The sequence below is a fragment of the Canis lupus genome, chromosome 31 (genome assembly GCF_011100685.1).
Source record: "Canis lupus familiaris isolate Mischka breed German Shepherd chromosome 31, alternate assembly UU_Cfam_GSD_1.0, whole genome shotgun sequence".
Taxonomy (NCBI): Eukaryota; Metazoa; Chordata; class Mammalia; order Carnivora; family Canidae; genus Canis; species Canis lupus.
The window spans coordinates 4,011,938-4,032,759 of NC_049252.1; positions in this window are offsets into that span (position 1 = coordinate 4,011,938).

Genomic DNA, 20,822 nt, shown 5'->3' on the forward strand with positions numbered 1-20,822 from the left:
ATATTTTAGGCAAACCATGTGCAGGCAATCTGTTATGTCCTGAGCAGATGAAGATGAATAGAGCTAAGCTCCAGTCTCCAAGAACTTTATAGTCAAACTAAAATACAAGATATACAACAGTATAAATCAAACATGCTGAATGTACCACCTGTGGCAAAGTTTAAATAGCCTTGATGAGTGTTGGCAGGAAAGGATATCTAAGGTGACATTTAATGGGGGAAAGGGCATTTGTGCTAAACTATTAAGAATGTGTGAGATTTCAGCAGGTCTTGATGTAGAGAACGAATATTCTATACAAAAACAACATGGTTATATTCATTCAGTAGGATAGTGCATACCTTATAGTATTCACTTAGGAAATATTTATTGAGTCCCTATTAGTTATTGGGGAATAAGCTAAATTCATGAATCATGAATTTAGAGTACCTTTCCTCAAAATTTCAAAGTCAATTGGAGGACTATAGACAACTATCAATGATAATCCAAGACAAGAGAGTTCAATAAGGGCCTAATACAGATGGGCCCATGAGAGTCTTAGAAAAGATATTTAACCATGTCTGAGTTAGTAACATGCAGTTATATAAAAGAAAGGTCACCTTCAATGTATACAAAATGAATTTGAAATTAATCAAAGTATAGAAACATGCCGAAGATAAGCACTGCAATCCAAAAAAGTTTAAGAATGTAATTATGTGTGACAGCATAGCTCTGGGAAATTGAAATTAGTTGATTAACAATGTGGCAGTAAGAGAGAAATATCATAAGTTGCCCAGCTATTGGAGAAAATTCATTCATTATAAAAATATTTATTGATTGCGCTCTATGTGTCAGGTTTTACAGTCAATGCTTGGGATACAACGAACAATGTTTTCTCCTTTCTCAGTGCTGTTAATAACATATTGGGAAAACTGACAAGCATGCAGGAAAGTGTAATTTAAAGTGATAATTGGATTAATCTCTAAAGAGGAAAAAGCATGAGGAAAGCTTAGTGCAGAGGAAATGTTTTATTTAATCCTACAGAACAGATTAACAAGGAAAGTGTATGGGATGGGCTGAGGAAAAAGAGACATTCCAGAAGTCAGGACTGGTTTGTGTAAAGGAATAGAAGCAAAGAAAGTGTAAACTTTTCAAGAAAGTTTTGGCTGAAAAAAAAGTGTAAAAAGTGCAAGATGAAGCTGGAACATATGAAAATAGATCCTAAAAGGCCTTTTACATTCTGATAAGGAGTTTGGGCTTTATTCTGAGGGAAACCAGAAGTCATAAATTAGGATAAATGGTGTCTTCATATTTGGTTAAAAGCATTTTCCTGTAGTGTGAATAGATACTATTAATAAAGATAAGAAGCACAACTAGGGACTATTTTTTAAGTTTTTATTTAAATCCCAGTGGGTTAACATACAGCATATTTGTTTCGGGTGTAGATTGTAGTGACCCAACACTTACACACAGCACTAGGTGCTTAACACAAGTGCCTTCTTAATCCCCATCATCCATCTAAACCATCCCCTTACAACCTTCATTCTGGCAAACATCAGTTTGTTCTCTACAGTTAAGAGTCTGTTTCTTGGTTTGCCTCTCTTTGTTTTTTTCCCTTTGCTCATTTGATTTGTTTCTTAAATTCCACATAATTGAAACTATATGGTATTTGTCTTTTTCTACTATTATAACCCAGAAAAGAGAAGATGGTGGTTTGGACCAAGGTAATGGGATTCAAAATATAGATTTACCAACAAATTTTAGATACTGTCATTTGCTTGGTTGTTTAAAGAGAAAGATAAGCCTAAACTGTAACCAGGTTTGGGGCAACCGTATGAAGCTGTGCCACTAATTGAATACATGACACTTGGCAAAGAACAAGGAGTAAAACATAGTAACTTTAATTTGAATGTGCTGTTTGAGAAGAATAAAACACAAAAAGGTGGTGATTGCCAGAGGTGAGGTGTGTGTGGGGGAATGGTTGAAACAGATAAAAGGGATTAAGAGGTACAAGTTGCCAGTTATAAAATAATAAGTTATGGGGATGAAAAGTACAGCATAAGGAGTATAGTCAATAATATTGTAATAACTTTGGTGACAGATGGTGATTACATTTACCATGGTAAGCATTGAGTAATGTATAGAATTGTTCTAATCATTAGGTTGTACGCCTGAAACTAATATAAAAATGTGTGCTAATTATATTTCAATAAAATATAGATAAGAGTAAAAACAAAGAAATAAAGCATAAGAAGGAAATACAAGGAAATATAATTTATAGGATTGGAGCTATATGATAATAGAATTTTATGATATTCAGTGAAAAATAGAATGGAATGAGGGAGGACAGTGAAAGAAATGAGGTTTTTATGTTATGGATCAAGAAAACATAAGTAGTGATGGGATAGTAGGCTACAGATGTGAAGATTGTTAATGAGGTTCCAATGATACAATTTTGTGAGGGCTGAATAAGAGGAGCAGATAAGGTTCATTTTCAGGTTTTAACCTTGGGAGAATAAAAAGATGTTGGAGACTAAGGAAATGACTTGGATGAAGAGAAATCTTGGGGGTGAAGATGAGTCCTTTTGGCCCGCATCAGTTTTAGATAGCCATGAGGTAATAAGCAGTGTCCAACTGTAAATATCAAGGAGATCCCTGGGCTGGAGATTTATTGTGTTTAGTTACTAGATCTTGAGAAAGAATGAAGTTAGTCAAGGAGCATGCATAGGTCAGTGTCAGAAAACCACCTATTTCTGACAGGATCAATGTTTGAGTCATCAATCATCCTGCTAGTTACTGGTCAGGAAAAGGAGAGAACTAGTAGCACTGTGCCATAGAAACCAAAAGGGCAGAGATCATTTCTTGAAGTAAGCCAAGTAAGCCAAATACAGATGAAATATCTAGAAATATAAAGACAAAAAAAATGATCATTGCATTAAACAAATTGAAGGCTATTGGTGACTGGCAAAGCAGTTGCATTGGAGTGATAAGAAAAGAGTTTATATTGAAGTTTAATAATATGACTGTGAAAAGAAAGAAGAAGAATGAAAAGAGCAGAAGCAGATGGGGGAGAAGGAAGGGGAGAGAGTTATAGTTAGATTCTAAATGATAGGAATGACTGAACAAATTTATATTACAAAACAAAACAAAAAATAGTATGTAAAAGGGGTTACCTTCAGCATAATATTTGAGGTCCTATAGTGAAAAGATTTGATATTCTTTCTACACAAACTGTGTATTAGAATTTATTTCAACAAAGCAAATACTCAAATAGGAATTAAGCCACTTTAAGTTATATAGTTAATGCTCTTTAAATGATGCAATCATCTAATAAAACTATTCCTTATATAGATGCTTGCTGAATCTTTTATATAAAAATATTTTTTCTTCAAAGATCTCAGGATGAGATTTTACTTTGAGAAGCATATATCCCAAACTAAGAGTTGACATACTATATAGATTATAAAAATTTCATCATTATCTTTAAATAAGAAGTATATGAATGCTCAAAAATATAAATGATGATTTTTATTTAGTAGTAAATTGTACTTGAAAGTATTAATTAAATACTAATTAAATATTTCTTCTCTCAAGAAATGAATACATAATTTATATTTTAAATTTAATTTGTTATGACATTATTATTCATCCATGCATTTTTATTTTAAAGAACCATTAAAAACAGCTTTTTCAAATGCTATATTGCAGTACTGAAACAAATTATAAGATAAAATCTTTCTTTGAAATTGGAAAGTGAATGACTATAACTATATATTACTCTTGAAATTCAGAAAATCAAAATATGGCTTTAAAATTTTAAACTCTATATGTAAAGAAAGAAAATAAAATCAATAAGTTTGCATCTTCTAGGTATATAACCTTGGGAAATTCCTTACTATTTCTGTGTCTCAGTGTCCTTATCTGTAAAATAAAGATAAAAATACACAGAAGTCATGTAGTTATTTTGAGAAATAACCTTCACTCCCTCCCTCTACCTCTTATGTCTCTCTTCCTCAAAAATTCCCTGGACAATGGTAAATTGTATAGAAGTATCAACTATAATATATTGTAACTTAAATTGATATTAAGCACATTTCCATTATTTTATCTGTATTATATTCAGTTTTAGTCATTCAGTTTTAGTCATTTAAATTTGCCTTTCAGTTTAAATGTGCTTTCCCCCCATTTTATGCAATTATAATCCCTTCATATGACATTCAATATGAATTCAAGAGGAAAATAAAATCTATGTGGAGTCTATCTTAAATAAAATAGGCATTTGATTTTTCTCATGTATATTTTTTGTTATTAAATAATTTTGAATGCTTTTCATTGTGCTAACCAAGCAAGAATTAAAATTAAATGTGGAAGGGATGCCTGAGTGGCTCAGTGGTTGAGTGTCTGCCTTTGGCTTAGGATGTGATCCCAGGATCCGGGATTGAGTCCCACATCAGGCTCCCTGCAAGGAGTCTGCTTCCCCCTCTGCCTATGTCTCTGCCTCTCTCTCTCTGTGTCTCTCATGCATAAATAAATAAATCTTTAAGAAAATGTGGAAAAAATTGTGTGTTAAAAATTTGTTTTGGAGTAATTAATGTTATGAGGAAATTCTATAATTCGAGGCTGTTAAAGGGAAAAGAAACTTAAATGAGATTTAAATTTCAGTTTCAATTTTTAATTTGACTTAAATGGAATTTAAATTAGAATATCAGCTTATTGTATTTTAAAATTGACTCTAATCTTTGTGTAGTCAAAGTAGTAAAGTTACTGCTATATAAATTAATACTGTTTTAGGTTTTTATTAACTTTCTTATATTTAATAACTGGGAACTCAAAAAATTGCATGTATAGAAATTAAATTCTGAAATGTAAGTCTTGAAATACCAAGTAAGTGTACACATACACAACTTTGTCTGTCAAAGGTAGGTACTATCATCATTTCCATTGCATAGATTAAAAAATTGAAACTTCAAATGGATAATGATTCTTCCATGGTCAAATTAAAAAATTGAAACTTCAAATGGATAGATTCTTCCATGGTCATGTCACTGATATGTGGCAGGATTATACCAAGCACAAACTAAGGATAATAACTCTGCTTATTTTAATACCATGATCATGACATACTTCTGAAATGGATCTGTCTTCTCTACTTCTCAGTCACTATGTATTTTTTATATGACAAGCTCCACACCTAAAATGTGTTCTCATTTTAATTCCTAACTGAAACTCTTGTAAGATCAGATACTAAATATGAAAACCTGTGATGTGGCAGGAATTTATAAAGTATATGACTAAGTGAGAAGAAACATGACACCTGTTTCCACTTCTTAAGAAAGGTAAGTGCTGACATTTGGGACCAAGTGAGAATCGCTTAGTAAATGTGAAAATTGTTCAATGTTGCTAGGAGAAGCTGTAAAAGGCAGACATCAGTGCTGACTTTTGGTAAGATTTAAGCTATGGACTTCTGGCAATTGATGTTTTCAAAGCTGTTTATATTTTCCATTGTTCATTTCAGTGGCTTGGAAAAATATGAAAAGTATTTTGTTTCTTCAAAGAAAGTACCTAAATCATAAACAAACACATATACATACATATATGAAAGAAAGGTAAAAATAAAGAGATGTAAAGAATATGAAAAACAAATAGCAAATGATATTATTATTATTATTAATATTCTGTCTGTAATATTAATACCAGACAGAAAAAAACACAGTTTTGTACATAATTATAAAAGGAACAATTTAACAAGGAAATTTAATAAACTGTCAAATGAGACTTTGATGAAACATGAAGTAAAAAATCAGTACATTTATGTGTACTCATTGAATTACATAATTTCACTTACATAAATACAAACTAAAAGTGCAACTGACACAAAGAGGTTTAGAAAGAAACTCACCTGGCATATATTACTCATTCAGTTCAGCTAACAGAGGTAGTCGTGAGCAGATTTGAAGAAAATAGCCTATCTGCACTCAGGATGGTTTTAGATGTTTTATAAGTTTAATGGAAAACACTATTAATCAAGAAAACCAATTTTGCATGTTGATTAACACAGATTTTGCTTTTTGTAAATATAAATATCAAATATATATATTTATATATTGCTGAATTAAATATGTGGGGCAGAATAGCATTGTGTTCATATAACCTGTTTTTCATTCTTCCTAAATGCATAGTTACAGTACATTTCCCAGTATTTATTTCACTTTGGTTTAGCTACATATCCAGATATATGTGGTTAGAAGTGATGTATACCACTTTAGTTCAGCCTATAAAAACCAGTCTGCTGTCTACACATTAGGATGTAGGGAACTCTCAAAAATAGTCACACATTTACTGTAGTACCATAAATGGATGGATAGATAGATTATAGATGATACAGAGAGAGAGAGTGCCTGGTGTGTGTGTGTGTGTGTGTGTGTGTGTGTGTGTGCGCGTGTGTTGTGTGTGCATATCACAGGAGGGTTACAGATGTGAAGCTGCATTTATTTAAGTCCAGGTGCCTTCCTTATGAATATTCACTAATCTTTCTTTATTCATGACTGGATATAACCCAGTGTTCTTGAATTCTAAGGTTCTGCCAAGATATTGGAAGAGAAACACTGATCTTTGTGGAGTTGGATAAGAATAGGACATTAGCAGAAGAAAGATCAGAAACAGGAACAAAATTAGGAACTCCCCACCTTCTAGAATTTAAACCTATGAGATTCCTAGGCCTCATCACAGGTTACATCATAACATGTGGGTTTGCTTTGACAGAAAGAATTCTAAAGATATAACCTGGTCACTGGAATAAATAGAGCTTTGCACTAGACAAATGAAAAGGGGCAGGGGGGAGGGGTAGTCAGCAATGATACTAAGACATGCCAGGCAGAACACTTAGGATGGTTAATTCTTGGTGAGATATAAAAAACAAAAACAAAAAACTTGTAAAAAGAAGATCAGAGTTTAATGTGTAAAGACATTTTAAAACTTAATTACAAGGAGGATTCCTGGCTGTGTGAGTCAATAGAGTATATGACTCTTGATCTCAGAGTTATGAGTTCAAGCCCCACTTGGGTAAGGGGGTTACTTTAACAAATAAACAAACAAACTTAATTACAAGAAAATATTTCCTAGAAAATGAATTTCAATTTACTAATTCAAACTAATGAGCTATGAAATTATAATTATTGTTTAGTATTAAATTATCAGCCTGAACTAAGGAAAAAAAAAAAGTCATGCACAAATAAGTAAAGCAGAATCTAAAAAAAGACACAATCAATATGAATGGAGAGGAAAGATAATGAAAAAAACAAAAATGAAAGGAAAACAGAACTTGGAGAACTTACTTGATGATAACACAAGTTTCAAAGAGAAAACAAATAGGCGATAGAGAATATACAATAAAAACATAAATAACTAGCCAATAGGATCAGGTCATTATCCTGGGGTCCTGGGATCAAAACATAATAACAGCATCTATAGCCATCAATAGATCAGGAAAAATGACAAGAATGTCCACTCTCACCGCTTTTACTTAACATAGTACTGGAAGTCCTAGCCATACCAATCAGACAAGAAAAATAATTAAAAGGCTTCCAAATTGACAAGGAAGAAGTAAAGCTTTTGCTATTTGCAAGTGACATAATACTCTATATAGAAAGTCCTAAGCACCACCAAAATCTAAGAGAACTGATAAATGAATTCAATAAGATTGTAGGATACAAAATCAAATATATGGAAAACACTGCCTTTCTATACATTAATAATTGAGTAGCAAAAAGAGAAATTAGGAAAACAATTCTATGTACAATTGCAGCAAAAATAATGAAATCCCTAGGAATAATCTTAACCAAGAAGGTGAAAGATCTGTACTCTGAAAACTATAAAACATTGATGAAAGGAATTGAAGATGATGCAAAGAAATGGAAAGATATTCCATGTTCATAAGTTGAAAAGACAAATTTTATTAAAGTGTACATACTACTCACAGCAACCTACAGATTTAATGCAATCCCTATCAAAACACCAACAGCATTTTTTTGGAGAACTAGAAAAATTTTAACATAACTGCAAAAGACCCCAAGTAGCCAAAGCAATCTTTAAAATGAAGGAAAAAAAAAAAAAACTAGAAATATCACAATACCAGATTTAAAGATATACAAAGCTGTAGTATTCAAAGCATTATGATACTGGCACAGAAATGGGCACATAGATGATCGATGCAACAGGACAGAGAGCTCAGAAATAAACCCACAGTTACATGGTCAATTAGTTTTTGACAAAGAAAGCAAGAGTATACAATGGGAAGAAGACAATCTCTTCAACAAATGGTGCTGGGTAAACCGGACAGCCACATGCAGAAAAATGACACTCGACCATTTTATTACACTATACACAAAAGTATATTCAAAATACATTAAACACCTAAATGTTTAGGTGTTTAACACATAAAGACCATGAGACCATAAAAATTTTGGAAAAATCACAGGCAGAAATTTTTCTGACATCAGCCATAGTAACATTTTTCTAGATAGGACTTCTGAGGCAAGGGAACAAAAGCAAAAATAAACAGTTGGGAATACATCAAAATTAAAAGCTTCTGCACAGCAAAGGAAATAATCAACACAAGTATAATACAACCTACTGAATGGGAGAAGTAATTTGCAAATGACATATCCAACGAAGGTTTAGTATCCAAAATATATAAAGAACTTATACATCTGAACACTAAAAAAAACCCCAAATAATCCAAATAAGAAATGAGGCAGAAGACATGAACAGACATTTCTCCAAAGAAATGATGGGCAGATGGGCAACGGACACATGAAAAGATACTCAACATCACACATCAGGGAAATACAAATCAAAACTACAATGCAATATCACCTCACACCTGTCTGAACGGCTAAAATTAACAACACAAGAAATAACAAGCATTGGTGAGAATGTGGAGAATGGAGAACCCTCTTGCACTGTTGATGGGAATGCAAACTAGTGCAGCAACTCTGGAAAACAGTATAGAAGCCCCTCAAAAAATGAAAAACAGAACTACCATATGATCTATAATCATATAACTTGAAATTTACCCCAAAGATACAAACACACTAATTCAAAGGGACATATAAATTATTTTTGTGTATTTAAGCATTATTTACAATAGCCAAACTATGGAAGCAACCCAAGTGTCCATCAACTGATGAGTGGATAAAGAAGAGATAGATTAGATTTGATAGATTGATAGATTGATAGGTGATAGATAACCATGATAGATGATGATACATGTTAGATAGCTAGATGATAGCTAGATGATAGATGATAGATAGATAGATAGATGATAGATAGATAATAGAATATTATTCAGACATAAAAAAGAATGAAGTCTTGCCACTTGCAACAGGGATGGATCTAAGGGAGTTCACTCATATGTGGAATTTAGGAAAAGAAAGAAACGAACAATAATAACAAAAAGAACAAAGCAGAAAGCAGAATAAACTCATGAGAAAAAACTCTAGAGAACAAACTCATGGTTACCAGAAGGGAGTTTGGTCAGAAAATGGGTGAAACAGGTAGAGAGGATTAAAAGTAAACTTATCTTGATAAGCACTGAGTAATGTATAAAATTGTTGAATCACTATATTTTACATCTGAAAATAATATAACACTTTATATAAACTACGAGCAAAAAGATACCAGCAAATATTAATAACAACATAATAATATCAAAGTATAATTGCCATGTTCATAGCAAATAATGTGATATTTAATGTTAAAGGCATTAAATGGATTGATGAGGAAAAATATATTATGGCCAAATTTGCAAAACATACAATATGCTAAACCATGCTTAACCGACGGAAAAAATTCCAATTAAAATGACAAAGTGATACTATTTTCATTTATCAGGCCGACTCATATTTAGTTTTTAAAGATTGATAATAGTGCCCTTATGTTATATGGGGAAATACATATTCTCTTATAGCTTGAAGGACTGAACTGATGGCAAATTTGTTGGAACAGAATTGCATAGTGTACAAAGTTTTGACTCAGAAATTTTACTCTTATATTCGTTCTATTGAATATTTTCTACTATTAATACCATTCTCGTGCTTGGACACAGGCTTGGATACATCTACACAGACTAGTGTTTTAGTAATTCTAATCTATCTGTAAGATAATCTTCTAAAGATGGATAATATACAGACAGCTTATATAATTAGATATAGTAGGAAGAGAGTAATAAAGAATCTGGTAAGCTCAATATGAAGATACAATATTTTTTCCCTGAGAATCTGTATGGCATTGTCAATATGATTTTTTGAAAAAAAAAATCTGATATTTAGTAATTTTAGGGGCAAAAACGGTTAATAGAATGTGAAGCAACAAATAAGCATTCCAATATATTTAAGTGTATTAATAAGATCCATATTCACAAAGGAATGTATAGCATATGGAAAGTATTTTTATCCTCAATTAGCCTGATAACAGAAACAGTATATTTTAAAGTTCAATTTAAAGTGTATGTGTAGGGATCCCTGGGTGGAGCAGTGGTTTAGCGCCTGCCTTTGGACCGGGGCGCGATCCCGGAGATCCGGGATGGAATTCCACGTCGGGCTCCCTGCATGGAGCCTGCTTCTCCCTCTGCCTGTGTCTCTGCCCCTCCCTCTCTCTCTCTCTCTCTCTCTCTCTCTCGGTGACTATCATGAATAAATAAATAAAATCCTTAAAAAAAAATAAAGTGTATGTATATCCAGGAAGCCTGGATGACTCAGTGGTTGAGCGTCTGCTTCTGGCTTAGGGCATGGCCCCAGTCCCGGGATCAGTCCCATGCCTCTCCCTTGGCCTGTGTCTCTGCCTCTCTCTCTGTGTCTCATAAGTAAATAAATAAATTTATTTATTTATTTATTAAATCTTTTTTTTTTTTTTTTTAAGTGTATGTGTATCCTATTTCACTTGTGCTGGCTTTGACCAAAACGCCTTATATTTTCTATGCCTTATAAAACGGTCCTCAGTCAAGAAATTCTGAATGAAGCATCAATAACATCTGCTACAAGTTCTATTAAAATTAGGGTTATAGAGAGGGGGGAGGGCAAGACGGCCGAGGAGTAGGGTCCCCAACTCACCTGGCCCCACCAACTTACCTAGATTACTTTCAAATCACCCTGAAAACCTACGAATTCAACCTGTGATTTAAAGAGAGAACAGCTGGAATGCCACAGAGACAAGGGTTTTCGCTTCTAATAAGGTAGGAGGGCAGAAAAAATAAAAAAAGAATCCAGTGGGGGAGGGGCCCCGCGAGAGCCCCCAGGACAGGGAAGCCCAGCCCTGGAGAAGGAGGAACTGTAAAATCCGCACCGGATTCTTCCCGGATGGAAAGGTGCTTAGCAGGGAACTCTAGAGGAACCGGAGGGGCAGTGGAGCCTCCAGTTTCGCAGAGTCACTAATAGAGGAGATGCGCCCAGGGAAGAGTCCACCACAGACTGCACGGATCTCCGTAAAGGGCTGGAGCGTGTCCCGGGGGAGAAGCGGGAGGGTCAGGCAGCAGCTCCGGGCGGAGGGGGCTGCGCCTGCTGCCTTCGGGAGCCCTGGCCCTGGGAGAACGACTCCAGCAGCACAGACTCCGGATCCACGGCGCTGGGCCGACACAGCCCACCACCCTCTGCTACCCCCACCCCCCAGATAGGCGGAGGTGGGGAGAGCCCAGGACAGTGAGGACACTTCTGCTACTGGGCACCCCCAAGCTGTGCAGATCAGCGTCCCCTGCTGCTCCGGGAGCACCTAGGCCAGTACGGACTGGGAGACTGTGGTAGTTACTGCAGGAGCGGACTCCAGGGCTGGAAAGCTGGCCTGCGACAGTGTTGTTCCTCCTTCTTGTTTCACTTTGCTCCTGGGAGAGGCAGGGACCACTGGGGGACGGAGGCTTCATGGGGGTAAAGAGCTCCCACTGAGCCCGGCATCTGGCAGGGGGCAGGGCATCTCCCCCAGGTGCACACACCTGAGAATCAGCGCAGCAGGCCCTTCCCCAGAAGACCAGCTGGAAGGACAGGGGTAGAGCAAGTTCTCCACCAAGCAGCGCTGGAAAGCTCCAGAGAAGTCGTCGGATTTACAGTATATAGAACCAGAGGGTATGCCTCCTTTTTTTTTTTTTTTTTCTTTTTCCAGTACAACTCGTTTTTAAATCAGACTGTAAATTTACAATTTTTTCTCTTTTCCCACCTTAACTACAATATTTTACCACCTCTTCATTTTTAAAATTCTTCCTTTTTGACTTTAATATTTCTAAAATTACAGGTCTTAGATATATTTTTCACTTTTAGATTCCCTTAAACATACTCAACTTGATTTGGGGAGATATACAAGATATGTTTTATTTATTTTGTGTTTTTTGTTTTCTCTGCCTCCTTTGGTTCTACAAACGCGAAAATTAAAAGCCTCTAAAACATGAACATCATGCACCCAGAACTACGTGATATACCGTTTTGGTTCATTCTGTGAGATTCCTTATTCCTATTCTACCCCTCTCTTTTATCCCATTTATGTTTTGGTGGTCAATATTGGGGGCCTCTATAAGTATTTCTGGTTTGTATAAATTTGGGACTGAGCATCTTCTAACATACAGAACTTAATATACTCAGAAACAAGAGCATCACCCTCTAGGAACCCTCAGGTAGACTACATTCTCCCTCCACTACAACTTCCTCAACACCAGCATCCCCCAGTCACCTCCCTTTATTTTCCTCTCCTTTTTTCCCCTCTATTTTCTTTTTCTTTTTCTTTTCTTTTTCTCTTTTCTTTTTTTTTCTTCTTCTTTGGGATTCATGGCCTTTTATTTTTTACTACTTTGTTTTAATTTTTTTTCCACTTTAATGATCCTTTTATTTTATTTCCTTCTGATATTTGTTTTCAATTTCTGGTCTCTGACCTCAGCAGAATCATCTAGGGTGAAATTTACTTATGTCATGGTTCATATTCTTGACGCATCCCATTCATACAGGCACTCTAGAGTGAGCAAAATGACTAGAAAGAAAAACTCACCACAAAAAAAGAATCAGAAGCAGTACTCTCTGCCACAGAGTTACAGAATTTGGATTACAATTTGATGTCAAAAAGCCAATTCAAAAGCACAATTATAAAGCTACTGGTGGCTCTGGAAAAAAGCATAAAGGAATCAAGAGACTTCATGACTGCACAATTGAGATCTAATCAAGCCAAAATTAAAAATCAGTTAAAAGAGATGCAATCAAAACTGGAGGCCGTAACAACAAGAGTTAATGAGGTAGAAGAAACAGTGAGTGACATAGAAGACAAGTTGATGGCAAGGAAGGAAGCTAGGAAAAAAGAGAAAAACAATTAAAAGACTATGAGGAAAGGTAAAGGGAACTAAGGACAGGGGAAGAGCAAGTTCTTGAACGAGCAGTGCTGGAAAGCTTCATGGGAAGTTGAGGGATTTACAGTACACAGAAATAGAGGATACCTCTACTTGTTTTCTGTTTGTTTGTTTCTTTTTTCTTTTTATTTCTTCCTTTTTCCAGTACAACTCGTTTTTAGCCACTCTGGACTAAGCAAAATGACTAGAGAGAAGAACTCACCACAAAGAAAGAATCAGAAACAGTACTCTCTGCCACAGAGTTACAGAATTTGGATTATAATTCGATATCAGAAAACCAATTCAGAAGCACAATTATAAAGCTTCTGATGTCTCTGGACAAAAATATAAAGGATTCTAGAGACTTCATGACTGCACGATTGAGATCTAATCAGGCTAAAATTAAAAATCAATTGAATAACATGCAATCCAAACTGGAGGTCCTAACGATGAGGGTTAATGGTGGAAGAAAGAGTGAGTGACGTAGAAGACAAGTTGATGGCAAGGAAGGAAGCTGAGGAAAAAAGAGAAAAACAATTAAAAATCATGAGGATAGGTAAAAGGAAATAAATGACAGTCTCAGAAGGAAAAATCTACATTTAATTGAGGTTCCAGAGGCTGCCAAAAGGGAGAGAGGACCAGAAGGCATATCTGAAAAAATCATAGCTGAGAACTTCCCTAACATGGGGAGGGAAACAGGCATTCAGATCCAGGAGATAGAGAGATTCCCCCCTAAAATCAATAAAAAAACAGTCAACACCTTGGCATTTAATAGTGAAACTTGCAAATTCCAAAAATAAAGAGAAGATCCTTAAAGCAGCAAGAGACAAGAGATCCCTAACTTATATGAGGAGAAATATTAGATTAACAGCAGACCTCTCCACAGGGACCTGGCAGGCCAGAAAGGGCTGGCAGGATATATTCAGGGTCCTAAATGAGAAGAACATGCAGCCAAGAATACTCTATCCAGCAAGGCTCTCATTCAGAATAGAAGGAGAGATAAAGAGCTTCTAAGATAGGCAAAAACTGAAAGAATATGTGACCACCAAACGAGCTCTGAAAGAAATATTAAGGGGGACTCTGTAAAAGAAAGAGGGAGCCCAAAGAAATAATCCACAAAAACAGGGACTGAGCAGGTATTACAATGACACTAGATTCATATCTTTCAATAGTGACTCTGAATGTGAATGGGCTTAATGATCCCATCAACAGACACAGGGTTTCAGACTGGATAGAAAAGCAAGGACCCATCTATTTGCTGTCTGCAAGAGACTCATTTTAGTCTTAAGGACACCTACAGTCTGAAAATGAAAGGTTGGAGAACCACGTACCATTCGAATGGTCCTCAAAAGAAAGAAGGGGTAGCAAACCTCATATCAGATAAATTAGAGTTTATCCCAAAGACTGTAGTAAGAGATGAAGAGGGACAATATATCATACTTAAAGGATCTATCCAACAAGAAGACCTAACAATCATGAATATTTATGCCCCTGATGTGAATTGCCAAGTATATCAATCAATTGATAACCAAAGTAAAGACATACTTAGATAATAATACACTAATACTGAGAGACTTCAATACAACCCTTTCTTCAAAAGACAGATCTTCTAAGCACAACATCTCCAAAGAAACAAGCACTTTAAATGATACACTGGACCAGATGGATTTCACAGATATTTACAGAAATTTACATCCAAATGCAACTGAATACACATTCTTCTCAAGTGCACATGGAACTTTCAGCTGTCGCTGAAGTGTAGAGCTCCTGAAGTCTCTCAGTATATCTATCAGGTCTACGACAGCATTTTGAAAAACTAGCAGACGGATCTGGTGCCCTCCAGCCACCCCTGTGATCGGTGCAAGCCAAGAATTCTTAACTGGAAGAAATCGTCTTGCCTCCTAGAATCTGAACTCAAACACACTGAGGCCACCCACCAAGGTAGTGACTAGTCTAACTTGTGCTAACATTAGGGCACAAGCTGTGGATAGTTTTAGCTTCCTGTGAACATTTGTAACCACTGCTTCTGTCACTTCCCACCTCCTGCCCCCTGCCACTGCTCTGTCCTTATCTGTGAGCTTCTTCATAACCTGCCAGTGCCTGGCATTTCTGAGAGCAGTTTCAGATTTTGTCATTGAGAGCTCATTTCAAAAGCAGAAAAAGACAAAAATATTAAAGCAAGGAAAAGTGTCACTGAAAAAAAAAAAAATAGACCACATAGTGGATCACTAATCAGGTCTTATCTGATACCAAAAGATTGGGATTGTCCCGTGCATACTTTCAGACCATAATGCTTTGAAACTTGAAATCAATCACAAGAAGAAATTTGGAAGAAATTCAAACATGTGGAGGTTAAAGACCATCTTGCTAAAAGATGAAAGGGTCAACCAGGAAATCAGAGAAGAATTAAAAAGATTCATGGAAACTAATGAGAATGGAGATACAACCATTCAAAATCTTTGGGATACAGCAAAAGCAGTCCTGGGAGGAAAATACAAGCATTCTTCAAAAAAATTAGAAAAAAAAACTCATATACACAAGCTAACCTTGCACCTAAGGAACTGGAGAAAGAATAGCAAATAAAACCTACACCAAGGAGAAGAGAGTTAATAAAGATTTGAGCAGAACTCAATGAAATAGACCCAGAAGAACTGTAGAACAGATCAACAAAACCAGGAGTTGGTTCTTTGAAAGAATTGGCAAAGAAGAAGTCAATTCTCCCTCTTTGCAGATGACACGATTCTGTACATAGAAAACCCAAAAGACTCCACCCCAAAATGGCTAGAACTCATACAGCAATTCAGCAGTGTGGCAGGTTACAAAATCAATGCCCAGAAATCAGTGCCATTTCTCTACACTAACAATGAAACTGAAGAAAGAGATATTAAGGAGTAAATCCCATTTACAAGTTGCACCCAAAAGCATAAGATACCTAGGAATAAACCTAACCAAAGAGGTAAAGGATCTATACCCTAAAAACTACAGAACACTTCTGAAAGATATTGAGGAAGACATAAGTAGATGGAAAAATATTCCAATCTCATGATTGGAAGAATTAATATTTTGAAAATGTCCATGCTTCCCAGGGCAATTTACACATTTGATGCAATCCCAATCAAAATACCATGGACTCTCTTCAGAGAGTTGGAACAAATCATCTTAAGATTTGTGTGGAATCAGAAAAGACCCCAAATAGACAAGGAAATATTGAAAAAGAAAACTAGAGCTGGGGGCATCACAATGCCAGTATTTCAGGTTGTCCTACAATGCTGTGATCATCAAGACAGTGTGGTGCTGGCACAAAAACAGACACATAGATCAATGGAACAGAATAGAGAGCCCAGAAGAGGTCCCTCAACTCTATGGTCAACTAGTATTCGACAAAGCAGGAAAGACTATCCACTGGAAAAAGGGCAGTCTCGTCAATAAATGGTGCTGGGAAAATTGGACAGCCACGTGCAGAAGAATGAAACTAGAGCATTCTCTTATACCATATAGAAAGATAAACTCAAAATGGATGAAAGATCTAAATGTGAAACAAGAATCCATCAGAATCCTAGAGGAGAACACAGGCAACACCCTTTTTGAACTTGGACACAGTAACTTCTTGCAAGATACATATATGAAGGCAATATTTACAGCAATATATATGTTTTACATAAATAATATGTTAAAGTCTAGTGGCCATAGAAAAATGACAGTTTTATATATAATAGATTAGGTTCCTTTTCCATTAGAATGAGTTTTTTTAAATATTTTGTTTATTTATTCATGAGAGACAACAGAGAGAGGCAGAGACATATGCAGAGGGAGAGGGAGAAGCAGGCTCCCCACTCAGGAACCTGATGTGGAACTCAATCCCAGGACCCCAGGGTCACGACCTGAGCCAAAGGCAGGTGCTCAACCACTGAGCCATTCAGGCATCCCCAATTAGGATGAGTTTTACACAAAGCTAATACTTTACTTCTATGAAAAAGGAAACTGATAAAGATGATCATGCAGATTTCTCTACCTCAAAATATGCTTTATGAAAACTATTGTTGGAAAAAGAGTATGCGTCCATGATAATAGGAGAAGGAATGATATTTGGAGTTTTTGACTTATTTTCTAGTCATGTTAAACTAATCTCTTAAATTGTTAAGATGTTTTTCAAAAAATTTAACCTCATTCAAGCCACCATGATATCATCCATTATATAATAAAACATTCCATATGAAAAGTGATCCAAATTTTTAGTTTAGAATTTATGTGGAGGAAAAAGATGCAATACCTAGAATGCTGTAAATTTTAATAGGTAAAACAACACTGCAGATTTGATTAGTCATGGTCTAAATGCCTCCTCAAAGAGTTACCTAATAAGCCTTTTATTCCTCATGTTTGAATCATAAATTTTCTATTGAATACCTTCATTGTATGAGGAAATTTAGAAAGTAATGGATAAATTCCGTCATTCTGTATCAACATTTCTAGCATGATACATACTGAGAACTGCATCCTCAGAGTTTTAACAACTCACAGAAAAGTGAACTGAAATTTCCAAAGTCTAGGAAATGATAAGAGAGAGGTGAGAGAGAGACAGTGTGCTAATGACCCTAGAGAGTTTGAAAACATGGTCAGTGCATTTTGAGAGAATCTCCTAAAAGGAGATACTGGGCATGACTGAATCTGTAAAGAAAATATCTCGCTGTCTAGTGCTTGGGAGCATGGTAACCAAGAGCCAGGGGCAGTCAGCCAGAACTTGCCCCTGAGTAAGTCACTGAAATCCTTCAGAGTGAGGCTGAGGCTGTACCTCTACTACCGGAATTGAATTAACAAGTGCCACTTTTTGCCCCCTCCACAATGAATTAACAGTTATATTTTTCTTCTTCTTCCTCTTTTTTTTTTCTTTTTTAGATAATGTGTAAATGTTAAACATGCATAGCGAAAGATATATAAAAGGTATTCCATGAAATCTGGCATGATATTTGGGAAATGAAACATCAGATTTGATAATTCTTTGTCATTCCAAATTCATAATTTTTTGATGTGTCCGACAATGGCCCTAAAGCAATTTATTTTATTTCTTTATTTCGGTCATGCATCAAAATAGGTATCCTATAGGCATTTCTATCACCCAGAATTGTGTTCCAAACTCTTGAATTAATGAGTTCCAAAATTCCTATCATTCCTGCTTCTTTATGCCAATTACACTTGTATTTGCCCATATCTTCCTCTCAATATTTTTTCTTCTTGTAATTATATCCACACTATAGAGACCAAATCATATAAGTAAACAGCTATACTCTTGGAAGTGCTGAATGTAATTATCCATTTCTTAATAGATGGCTTTAGCTTCCATTACAGTATTAGAACTGAGGCAATGAAATGTGGAAGTTCTTGAATGTTATTCTTCTCACCTAATTGACTTACAAGAATTCCTTCTTGGGATCCCTGGGTGGCTCAGTGGTTTAGCACCTGCCTTCAGCACAGGGTGTGATTCTGAGTCCTGATATCTAGTCCCACATTGGGCTCCCTGCATGGAGCCTGCTTCTCCTCTGCCTGGGTCTCTGTCTCTCTCTGTCTCTCTCTCTCTGTCATGAATAAATAAATAAATAATAAATAATCTCTAAAAAAATTCCTTCTTTACTCTTAATTTTCTTTTTGTCTGTACCTCAAAAAGAAAAGTCCTTCATTTATGAGTATAAGAGTGCCAACATTAAGGAGTGGGAGTGTGAAGGAGTTATAGTTTAAATAACCAACTTCTAGGGATCCCTGGGTGGCGCAGCGGTTTGGCGCCTGCCTTTGGCCCAGGGCGCGATCCTGGAGACCCGGGATCGAATCCCACGTCGGGCTGCCGGTGCATGGAGCCTGCTTCTCCCTCTGCCTGTGTCTCTGCCTCTCTCTCTCTCTCTCTCTCTCTGTGACTATCATAAATAAATAAAAATTAAAAAAAAAAATAACCAACTTCTATTCCTTCAGTCTTTCATAAGCTACAATTCAAAGCCAGTTACAAGCATTCTCCTCAGATTATATTGCTGATTCTTTTTCTTTTTTTTTTAAAAGATTTTATTTATTTATTCATGACAGACACAGAGAAAGAGAGAGAGAGGCAGAGACACAGGCAGAGGGAGAAGCAGGCTCCATGCAGGGAGGCTGACGTGGGACTTGATTCCGGGTCTCTAGGATCACACCCTGGGCTGAAGGCGGCGCTAAACCACTAGGCCACCGGGGCTGCCCTATATTGCTGATTCTTATAAAAATTCTGTTTTATTGTCTTCCTAGACGATAACCTCTAGTTGGAGCCATTTTTCATCTGTGTTTGCTTTTTCTTTCTTCTCTCTCTTCATTGACTTCTTCTCCATGACTATATACACATATTCAAATATCATGTTTAAGAAAAGTTGAGCTGAGTCTTGCTTCAAACTGCCAATAACTTAATGACCATAATAATGAGAAAGCTCTAATCCACAACTCCTCTACCTCTATTCATAATTTCTCTTAAACTCTGAACACATTAAATACCATAATAATCGTTCTTATAATATTGGCTCCTTAGAACTCACCGTTGTTTTTCTTTTTTCATGAATGGAGAATGTTACTTAAAAAATTGTAGATTGGCATGCAACTATTAATACAAGAAGATCCCTTGTGTATTTTCTAGTTTCTCTGAATGGTAACATTTGCACATTGGTAGTGTAATATCACAACTGGTCTATTGAAATGGATACAATCCATGAGTCTTATTCAGATTTCCCCAGTTTTATTTGTGCTTGTTCATGTGTACTAAATTTTATACAATTTAATCCTCCATGTAGGTTCCGTATCCATCCCCACAATCAAGATACTGAACGTTTCCAGCACCCTCAAACATCCTTCCTTTTATCATCTTACCTATTTCCTTCCTGCACTCTGCCTCTGTCCATAATACCTAACAATGACACATTCTTCCTGGTTCCTTTCTATTTGAACAAGAATCTTTCTGAATAGTAGTAGTACAGTTAAATCTTTCTGAATGAGAATTTGCTCCTGACTTTGCAGCAAAAAATTCTTGGCTTTTTTTGAGGGCTCTTGATTTCCTGACTCATTGTCTGTGGGTTGCTTCCTTCAGCATCTCGACAAGGATTGTGTGAGAAACTACTTTTGGCTCCCAAACAGGGATTACATGTGAAATGGGATTATATGTTAGGGATTATATGTTACAGAAAAGTCTAATAAGATTACTCTAACAGGGATTATATGTTAGAGAAAACTCTTGTTAGAATTTTCTCACTTAGTCTTTTTTTCTGATTAATCCTCCTCTTCCTAGCTATAAGTCTCAATCCATCTGGAGTCTAATCTCCCTCACTGACTATATGATCTGTCACTATGACACTAGTTTTTTTCTTTTTTTTTTTTTTTTTTGATCAGACAGCTTTTTGTATTATTTATTTTATTTTTTTTTGTATATATATATATATATTTTTTTTACTAGTTCTGTTTAATGACTTTTAAAATGGCAAAATTTTACAAAGGATAA